The sequence below is a fragment of the Electrona antarctica genome (genome assembly GCF_951216825.1).
Source record: "Electrona antarctica genome assembly, chromosome: 4".
In the NCBI taxonomy this organism is placed as follows: Eukaryota; Metazoa; Chordata; class Actinopteri; order Myctophiformes; family Myctophidae; genus Electrona; species Electrona antarctica.
In genome coordinates, this window is record NC_136809.1 from 14,211,745 (window position 1) to 14,222,823 (window position 11,079).

Here is an 11,079-nt window from a genome sequence, read left to right on the forward strand (position 1 = left end):
GGGGGTTACTGTAGATGTAATAGATTTTGGAATTGTCCCAGGCCCGTTCAGACTTTCTGAAGAGGGCAAAGGGGTTCATGAAGCTGGTGGACCTCTTCACCGCTTTGACTGCCACTGGGCTCACCGGGCCATCCCGTGTCACTGCACTCTCATACATGTGAGCTCTCTTCAATTGCCTGAAATGGAGAAGATGACTCACTTAGCCACTTTCAACCTGGTGTCTCTATTTTGGGCATGTCATAATCAAAAATATCAGATCTACTATACAACCCTAGCCGACCTCGTAGATTTTCACTATTCATCTTTCATGTATAATCGGGCTTACTGTAAATTGATCTTTCACTTTCAAACATGTTTGGGGTCATTTTAACATCTACTCTGGCTTTTAAGAGCAGTTTTTAAGTTACTTGATTCACATTTGATATTGATAATTTATATTGATATTTATCAGACATGCCCCCGCCCTTCCTATAGAAACCCATTGTAACATCAAACTCCAATTTTAACGATGATAGATTCATCAAAAACAGGTTCTAGGTTCTAGTGAGTGGTGACTGATATTGTCCTCCTTATACGTGAGGGCCAAGTGCACCACTTTTTTTCATTTATTTTTTTAATTTTCCAAAAGTGTTATAAATATCCCTTTAAATTGTTAATGACATTAATGAACTGAAACGACTGTACATACCAATGACTGTACTGTACATACATTGTCAGAGCTGTTTATGATCTAAACTGACAATCGAAACTCGTTAAAACCTAATGTTTTGTGGTGTCAAGCAAGAATGGCACTTGCTTGCCAACATAATTTGGCAAGCTATCAATGGCATTTGAAAGGAATTTGAATATAATGCAGACATCAAATGAAATGCTTACTTGTTGCGGTTGTAGCAGACAGTGACACAGTACAGACCAGTAGAGCAGAGGATACACAATGCCAGAGCAGTGATGACAATGTTAAATACCTTGAACTCTGAGAGAAAACAAGACAGGAGTTCCAGTTAGCTGAGTACTATCTGTAAATAATTCAGTTCAAAATAAGAGTAAGTAACATCTGGCTACTTTGCATGTATGTAAAGTCAGTAACCTTTCATGGCATTCAAACGTGTTTAAAAGAACATAGTTTTATCCACTTAAGTGTACTGTAGTAAGATGTTATTCCTTGTTGACCTGTTTGTTACTCTTAGAGCCTGGAGCAAATATGCCAACTTGTTTAAGCGTAAGAAAAATAACATAGCAACCTCAATCAAACATTTCTTGGTAGATTAAAATCAATCATTTAAAACATGAATTTCTGTAACAGACCAAACAGAGCTCCGTTCATCTGCTGGTCAGTGAATCCCAGACCTTCAGTCCTGTTCATATAATCCTTTGCTACCGCAGTGGTTTGGTCCTGTTGATTCCCACTCATGTTGCTGCCATTGGCTTCCAGTTCCAACACCATGAACTGAGACAACTCCAAGCCTCTCTCCCTGATTTCAATAGACCCCAGAACCATGTGACTCAATCAGCTTGACTCAGTCACCGTGGAAACGTTCACCTCCTTTGTCACCCCCTCACTCCTCGTTGGACCCCTCTCTCTCTCCTCCACACCCCCTGTTTACTGGTCATTATTCTCTCCATTTTTTAGGGCCCGTTAGGGGACGGAGGGAGATGCTAGTGGGGGTGGAGGCTGGTACTAGGGCCTCTGAGTGTTGTACCAGTTTACCATGAAGGACTACACCATCATCAAATACTGTACTTGACATCTAAGAAGTTAAAGTTGAACTGTATACCAGTTGTTACAAAGTGTATTACCAGTATTGCATCACAAGCTTAAATGTGTGAAATAGTGGGTGATTTTTTTTTTCATACAAGCTTCCAATGATTTTCAGTTACAAAATATTGTCATAAGAAATTAGAGAGAATTTCTGTAAAATGTCTGAGAAGAATATCACAATGAAATAAATGTGCATCATAAAGAAAAATAATTTGCAATTTGATGACTAATGATGGTATTTTCCTCATTTTGTTCATGATCATGAAAACCTGGACTATGTTTTGGGAAAGTAATTTTGCTTGCAGAACAAGCAATCTGAACTAACTAACACCGTTGAGCCATCATGCCCAACATCAGATTACATCAGCCTTCTAGTTCAGAATTAAGTTATGCATGACAATGTGTTGATTAATGTATCTTATTGAACTTGTCATTTGACCATGAAATTTCATGATGTGTCTGTTTTGACAATTTGAGAATGATGCAATGTATTGAAACATGGTAACATGTACAGAGAGTGTCATTACAACAGTTTCAACTTCAAGTATATTTTCAGCATCACAAGTTTACAGGTGTAAAGGAATGGGTGAAATTATCGTGTATAAGTTTCCACAATTTGCAGTTACAAAATAGATAATGATAAAAGGGAAATGTCAAAGCAGAACCAACACACAAATCTACATAAGGGAGAAAAACTGGGTAACTCAGTCTCTTGTCTTGCACAAGAGACATCACTTAGCAGTTTCAAAGTTGTTTTGTGGCTCAACTAATAACCTTAAAATCCCTTTATATGGAATTCTGTTGATAAACATTTTCAGTCAGAGTATTTTTCTCTCTAGGTCGTCCTCAGATGAGCCCTCCATCCTCGCTTCCAGTCATCCCGGTTCTCCATACTGTACATCTGGCCAGTTTGTTGGTACTCTGCGCTCCTGCGTCGTTCTTGAGTACATCCACATATGTTAGTGTGGGACGTCCTTGTGATCGATGCCCGTGTGTTGGTTCCCACAGCACCAATTTGCTGGCTGGCAGTTCTTGATGTCTTTGGCAGTATCCTGCATGCTAGTCTCAGTCTCCTGGCTGCTATTTTCTGGCTCCAGAAAACTTGCACTACACAGTCACTGTTGACAATGTGCTTCCCTCCTTGGTGTTTCATAGTTCCACTGTCTTCATGTCCATCACTGTTTGAGTCATGTGGTTTTGGGACAAGAGTGCAGTAAGGCAAATTACAAAAATAAACCCTAACCAAACCAAGCAAATCTCTATAAATAATTAGACTGAGGCAGACATGGTTCACAGGTCCAGGGACTAGCTGCCTGTATGTATGGTGACTGCCAAGTACAAATACTGTGACAAAGAGAGCATTCTTCACTGTCATTATGCTTCAGTTCACTCTGTAACATCACTGTAGGTTGTAAACTAATTAGTACTGACACTACAGAGGTAATAACAGCATTCTGTCTCCCATTTGTAAAATGAGTTTAAGTGTGTAACAGTTAAGCGATCAATTATATATAAATCATAATACGAATCAATATTAATCAAATAATTGATTTAGAAAAATATGAGATCTACACACTAAGTGAGTTTGTAGATTGGGAGTATTTGAGCTATTTTAGCTCAACACTGTTGTAGGCCTATACAAAGCATAAATCATGGCATAATAAAACTAATCAATTTAGTTGATTATTTAAAGGCAATATTCAATTAAAGCTGTAATCATAGAATAATCAAGGAATAAGAGGATAATTGAACTTGTAGGTAGAGTTGACTGTATTGGACCGGACATTTAAATGGGGAATATGGGGTAGGCTATGAATAGGATATTATGATATAGCCTACTGAGCACAGTGAGTATGCCAATGAATTGAAAGTTTAGTTAATTATTGGAAATTATTTCAAAGACAATGTATTATAGATTTCTGCAATTGATAACTTACACTACAGGCACCTTCTGAACTGTCCTAATGTAATAAAGCCCCACCATTAGACACTCCAAATTAGAACAAATTTGGAGACAGTATTCTATACCGGCCACTGAGAGATAGATAGAGAGACAGAGGAATGTTTCATAGACCTCCCCATTGAGGAATGTAATTCTTCACCTCAAGGGAAATAATGTCTTTTTTCACTTCATCTAGTAGAGTGTTGGGGAAAGGGTTATATCTTGATAACCTCCCACTGCTTAATTTGACTGTCTGCCCCAGTTGGACAGTCACTATCCTGTTTTCACAAGTCATATATTATTACACCAATCAAAACAAAGCATGATAGTATCTCTATACAAAGGATAATAATGACATGATAAAACAGACAAGTTTAAGCTTAAAATGCCGTGTCACACCCACTAGATGTCAGTGTTCTCCTCTTTATCATTAGATTAGGTCAACTCTCATAAAGGCATGTATTTCTGTTATAGAGACATACAGATGTGATTATGTACTAAAGATAATAAAGTAAAAGATAGAGGGGAACTAAAGTGACAAGAAATTCATCTGTGATTTTGAGACATAAATATTTGTGTATTATCCCACAAAAACTAAACTGTTATTTTGTTTATTGTGTTTTTTCTTTTTTTTTTGCCGTTTAATTTGAGGGGCATGTGCGTGGAATTAGAATTGTATGGTTTATTTGAGTGTGCCAGTATTCCTAAATTTAGCCTGCCTGCTCCTCTGTGGGATTAGATTGGGGGTATTTCTATTTTAACTGTGTATTTTTCTTGGGCTAAAACATTTGTGCATATATGTTAACACTGCTAGGATTAGAAGTTTGATTGTCAGTGGGACCACCCATGTTCTAAATGCCTAGTAGTGTGAGGCCGGTTTATGAACGGGCTCTCCTGGACTGTACCCCATGGGCGAAGGCTGCTATAGGGGCCCCAGGATTAAAAAAATAATAATATCACTTTTAAGCCCGATTCATGCTTTGTAGTAAAACGTCATTGTGCACAGGAAATTACAGAGCACGTGACTGTGCGACAAAGTCCAAATCAGGCGTTGGATTTGTTGATGTAAGACCTGGTTGTGTGCGGAGTTGAGGCATTACATTTAGTTTGACTCAGTTCCACAGATAAATACTGTGAAAATAGCCGATCTACAAGTTAACCGTCACAACGCTGCTTGTAGATAAGCTATTTTCACAATTTGTGCCTCTTTCTAATATTATTTGTCAATTTGGCCAGTTGATTACCTTTAATTCAGTAATGGTCTTTTTACATTTAATTTATTTTATATTTTTTTAGTATTAAAAAGGTCTTAAAAGTCCTTAAATTGTCACTTCACTGTCTGGGCAATCAATTGGCCATGGCCAGAGCCTTATCTGTCTCCCTCGGGTTATCTGCGAGACTGCGACATGTGCCGAATTTGTTTCTGTGCATATGGATTTTTCAAATCTGTGTTGGCCGATAAGCAACAGCAAAGTAGCTAACCTGCAACACCAGTCACCTCTCCAACTCATTCAGAACACTATTCACACTACAGTATTCACTACCCAAAGTTAAGTAAGTATAATAGCCACAGACCAAGCGTTGAAGTTCTAATCTACATCCTTCCCCTGAATAATTCCTTCTAAAGTTGGAGAGGATTCCTACAGCAGAGATATCCTGCTGCATGCATACTAGTGACGTCATGTCTGAACCAACTGGGCAAAGAAAGGGCCTGAATCAAGCCAAGAACTAATTGTGCGCAACCACTGCTAATCTCCAGGAAAAAGTACCAGTAACATTATATTCTTCTAACCTTACATAGGATTTTGTGGAGGACATGGATCAGCTTAAAGACTTCATGAGCAGTGATGTTATAGCTGCTTCTTTCTCTCTACTGTATCCACTCAATTTTAATCTAAACATCTTAACCTCTCCCAATGTATGTCTTATAGTTACATGTTAGCCTGCAGTGAACATAGTAGTAATACGCTAGTTGGCCTCATTGTGTTCACCTTGATGGTTAGATGGCTATTTCTGTCAGCCTGTAAGTCTGCTGTCTGTCCATCCAACATTCTGTTCCCAAACACATCTGGAAAAACTGCTGGAAGTTGGATTACCATGCATTACTGTGCACCTTCATGCTCCTCTAAATGTTCTGATGAATTGAAAATGGTGGACCCTGTTGTAAACAAGTGTAATGCTTTATCATGGTGTCGTCCGACTCCACAGTAACAGTTTTTGTATTGAGTAACTTGTGCTTTCGTTTGAAATGTACCCATTCTGCATACTGTTAATAAATACTTCAATCAATCAATCAATCAATCACTCAAAACTCTGAGGATGACCTCTTGATCTTGGTGAGCCCAGGGTCTTTCCTCTACCATTGCCAATTTGCATACAAGTTCAAATGGCCCTATTGCCATGAAACTTGTTGAGCACACTTGCTGAGCATGGTGGATGGCCCTTAACCATTGAGGAATCGATGTAGCCTCTAGTGAAGCTAAGGCCTGAGGATGGTGGTAGAGTCTACCACCATCACCATCCTTAGGCCTTAGCTTCACTAGTGGGAACTGGGAACATAGGCATATAGCTGTGAGGACAGTTTCGGTTGGTTAAAACCATTTTGTTCTAATGGGGTGTTGCTAGTGGGGCTTTTAGACTATTATTAGTTGTGTTTAAATAAAAATGGTGTGGTCTAATTTTAAGGTCTCAGTATGGCCGGCATTTCTTAAAGTACCACCAGGTGTCCTTTATGGAGCATCTCCCATCCCACTCCCTCCAATCATCCTTCATTCTCTCAGCCTTCATTCCTCTTCTTCCTCTCTGTATATTTACATAAAGGCTGGTGGGGAATTAGAGTTCTGATGTGATCTATTTGTTCTGATACGGTTCAGGGGGAAAGTTCTCCCTTGATTTATGACACTTGTCAGCAAACATTCTTAAAATACTTTATTTAATACACGCCGTGGCAGTCGGCACATATGTGGCCATTTTGTATTGTTAGTTGTCCGCATCACGCCTCAGCATCACAGCTGAGATTGGTACCTTTGTGACTCTGCCACATAAATGTGTGAAGAAATGTATTTCCTGTCCTGGTATGATTATTGAAAGAAAACGAAACATAACATACAAGCCAAGGGAATATATTGATAATATGAATGGTTGAATATTTAACCCCGAAATGTAATGTACGGAAAATATGTTTTGTTTTGTGTAGTTAAACAAGGTTTACTGACAAGGTTACAATAGCACTCGGCACCAGGTATTCCTAAACTTACCCTCAGTAAAACTATGCCTACACCTAACCTTATACCCAAACTTACCCTCAGTAAAACTATGCCTACACCTAACCTTATACCCAAACTTACCCTCAGTAAAACTATGCCTACACCTAACCTTATACCCAAACTTACCCTCAGTAAAACTATGCCTACACCTAACCTTATACCCAAACTTACCCTCAGTAAAACTATGCCTAAATGGAACCTTATTCCTAAACGTAACCTCAATAAAACTATGCCTACACCTAACCTTATACCCAAACTTACCCTCAGTAAAACTATGCCTACACCTAACCTTATACCCAAACTTACCCTCAGTAAAACTATGCCTACACCTAACCTTATACCCAAACTTACCCTCAGTAAAACTATGCCTAAATGGAACCTTATTCCTAAACGTAACCTCAATATAACTATGCCTACATGCACCTAACCTTATACCCAAACTTACCCTCAGTAAAACTATGCCTAAATGGAACCTTATTCCTAAACGTAACCTCAATAAAACTATGCCTACACCTAACCTTATACCCAAACTTACCCTCAGTAAAACTATGCCTAAATGGAACCTTATTCCTAAACGTAACCTCAATAAAACTATGCCTACACCTAACCTTATACCCAAACTTACCCTCAGTAAAACTATGCCTAAATGGAACCTTATTCCTAAACGTAACCTCAATAAAACTATGCCTATAGGGCGAACGGGTTGGCAGTGACCATTCCATTTACCAATAAATGAACAGTGAAACTACAATATATTATTGCAATGCATACACTGACTAATAAAGACAGTTCAGTTGCCATGGAAACGATAGCATTTAACTAACTAACTAAGTAACTAACTAACTGCTAATTGCTTGATTGATTGATTGAAATATTTATTAACAGTTTGCAGAATTACAGTACATTTCAAGCACAACTCAATACAAAGACTGTTAACTGTGAGTGGACGACCCAATAAAGAATTACACTTGTTTACAAGAGGGTCCACCTTGTTCAATTCATCAAAACATTTTGAGACGGCACATATACAGTACATACTGTACATTTGGTAATGATTTTAGCCTACACATGAAATGAGACAATGGACAGGAAAGTATATACTACTATACCTACTCTGTGAACTTGTACACAATAAAAAACCCTCGTTTACAGGCTGACAATGAAGAAAGATCACTGCCCATTATGGGTTTATTATCACAGATTCAGCACCTGCTGAGGACCCTCGAGTAGACCCCAGTTGAGTCAGAAGCCATGTTTACACATCTGATTTAATGACTCCCGCTGTCATCACCGTTCCATCCAATTAGGTCTGTACACATGGCATCAGGGTTCACAGCAGGCCCCGCTGAAACTCCACCATATATATCAGAGCCTCGTTTATGCTGCATGGCCCATAAAACATGTTAATGTGCTTCCTCTGTGAGGCCATCTGACCTATGCCCTCACCTTACTGTATACTGCAGAGGGAATGCAGTCTGTGTTAAGTCCAGTCAAATGTATCTACAGTGCAGCGGACAGGTTTGTCCTTTACCGAGAAACAACAGACACAATGTGTGTGTGTGTGTGTGTGCGTGCGTGCGTGCGTGCGTGCGTGCGTGCGTGCGTGCGTGCGTGCGTGCGTGCGTGGGCGGCCCAAACCTCTAGTAATACTAAAGGTAAACATATGGACTGTGTGTACAGTACTGTAGGTATAGGTATTAGTCTAGACTCTGTATGTTTCCATGTTTTCGTATACTTTGACCTAAACATATCCAGCAGAGATTTCCTCCCCGTACTTTAATTTTCTTAATGAAAATGTTTTCATATACAGTACAGTAGCCTATAGCCCTATTTAATAAAACATGATTTCGAGGATGCTAGAAATATCTATTCCAATCTTTGATTTCCTGTAGCTCAACTAAAGTATCTCCTGCAGAACAGATAGTTCTTGGTGAAAACCTGTAATTCTTCTAGGTAGGTTTTACCAGTAGATGTACGTAAAGTAGGCTATTTATATTAGCACACACACAAGCCCTCAGTTTATTATTATTATTATTTATTCATACAAATGTAAAAAAAAAGCTATATGTTTAAAAGAAGACAAACCCTATAAATGAGTGTGTGTGTGTGTGTGTGTGTGTGTGTGTGTGTGTGTGTGTGTGTGTGTGTGTGTGTGTGTGTGTGTGTGTGTGTGTGTGTGTGTGTGTGTGTGTGTACGTGTGTGCGCGCGTGCGTGCGCGTGCTTGCATGCGTGTGTGTGGTATTGTTTTCTTGCATGTTTTGTTTTGGGGAATTGTCCAATACTGTAAAGGACAGGCCATTTCCTATGATGAGAGATCAGATTCAGAATGACACTGACACATACACACACTTGGAAGGCAATCAAAGCTAATGCAGCTTAACAGTCTGGTGTCATAAGTAGACCTAAACGTCTCATTAATTTTATCCATAGAGTATTGTATCAGCTGTAATGTCTTAACAACCTGAAGACTTCCCTCAAGGGTTCTGGTTTTAAAACGATAAATATATGCTCTTGTAGATGCTACACGTCTGTATGCAATAATGTCACAACTACCCACAAATCCAAATGTGTTAACAACGACATCTCTGATTGTTGAAGCTCGCGTTACCATGGAAATGTTACCACCTCCCATCAATGTCACGTTTCTATGATCCCATAGCCCGATCATAAACTATAAGACTATAATAAAGACCATTCAAGTAAAAAAGAAGCAAGCACGATCGTTTTGGCTGGAAGCTAATTTGGAAGGCTATGCCTATGCGCAATTGTTTATGAGAAAAGTAGTGCCTTCAATCTTAAAATACTGTATGTGTCTTGTAATACTTGTGGTTTCCAATTATATTTATGAACAGAATCAAATGTGGTCATAATTGTCAATTTGGTTATAATTTATCAGGGCGTTGGTTTGATTCCAGGAAGGCTTAAAACTCTTCATATAAGGACTTTCTGAAATGACTATGGAGAAATGAATTGGATTTTTTTACTACATGCTTTACGAAGAAGTACTATCTTTCTAATAGAATAATGCAGTACCTTAAACCAGGCGTCCCCAACCTTGGGTCCACCGACCCTTTTGTGGTCTGCAGACATTCAACTTCCATTAGAGATAGAATTCTCCCAGCCCACACAACTGCTATGACAACTGAATGTCCCTTGTGGGTCGGCTTTAGCTTTGTGGGTAGAAAGGCCATCTGGTAGGTCACCGGTCCTGATCTACAATATATGTCCAAGTGTCCCTTAGCAAGACAGTTAACCCCTAACTGCTCCCCCCCCCGATCGATCATCATAACCATCTGAGCAGCCATGAGCTGGTAGAAAACTAAAATCAGAATTTCTCCCACAGGACAATACCGTAATCAAATATTGAATCTAATAAAAGTCTAACTCGAACAAGATACCCATGTACCTGTCTAAATACTTCCTTAATGTCAACGAAGTTCACACCCACAACACCAGAGGGAGTTCAACAAACCATGTTCAACCCAGATTCGGCACAAACAAGGGACTACATTATTTTCGCTCCTATACCACCAAAATGTGGAACGCCCTACCAACAGCCATTAAGACATGCGAATCCCTTGACTCCTTCAAAACCGCTCTCAAAGGGCACCTACGGACGGCTGCAATTCGAAACTGGCCCCTGTAAAATCTTACATGATTTCCTGTTTTTTTTTTATATAGAAGTGTATATTTGTACGTAATCATTTCCACAGCCGTACGTGTGCAATGGTCACACCGACTCACACACACTGTGGCAGAATTTGGTAAACGTGCAGAGCGGCCTGACATGAACATGAGGAATTTATAAACTGTTAAGACTGCACAAGGGTTAAGATCATTTTATTATACATTAGTTCCTCGGAGTGTTTGTGTGTTTGTATGTTGTACAATATGTTACTTTGTACAGTATCTCCGTTACAAGCTTCTCTGAACTAATTATCCCTAGTGGATAATAAATATATTTGAAGTGGAATCAAAACAACAAACATGTAATATGAAATGCTAAAAGAAAATCGTATTTAAATTGTTCAGAGGTCATTTATTTCCAGCAATGTGTCTATAAAGATTATTCATGGCGACAACACGTTGGAACGTGTCATCTCTAGCCAAA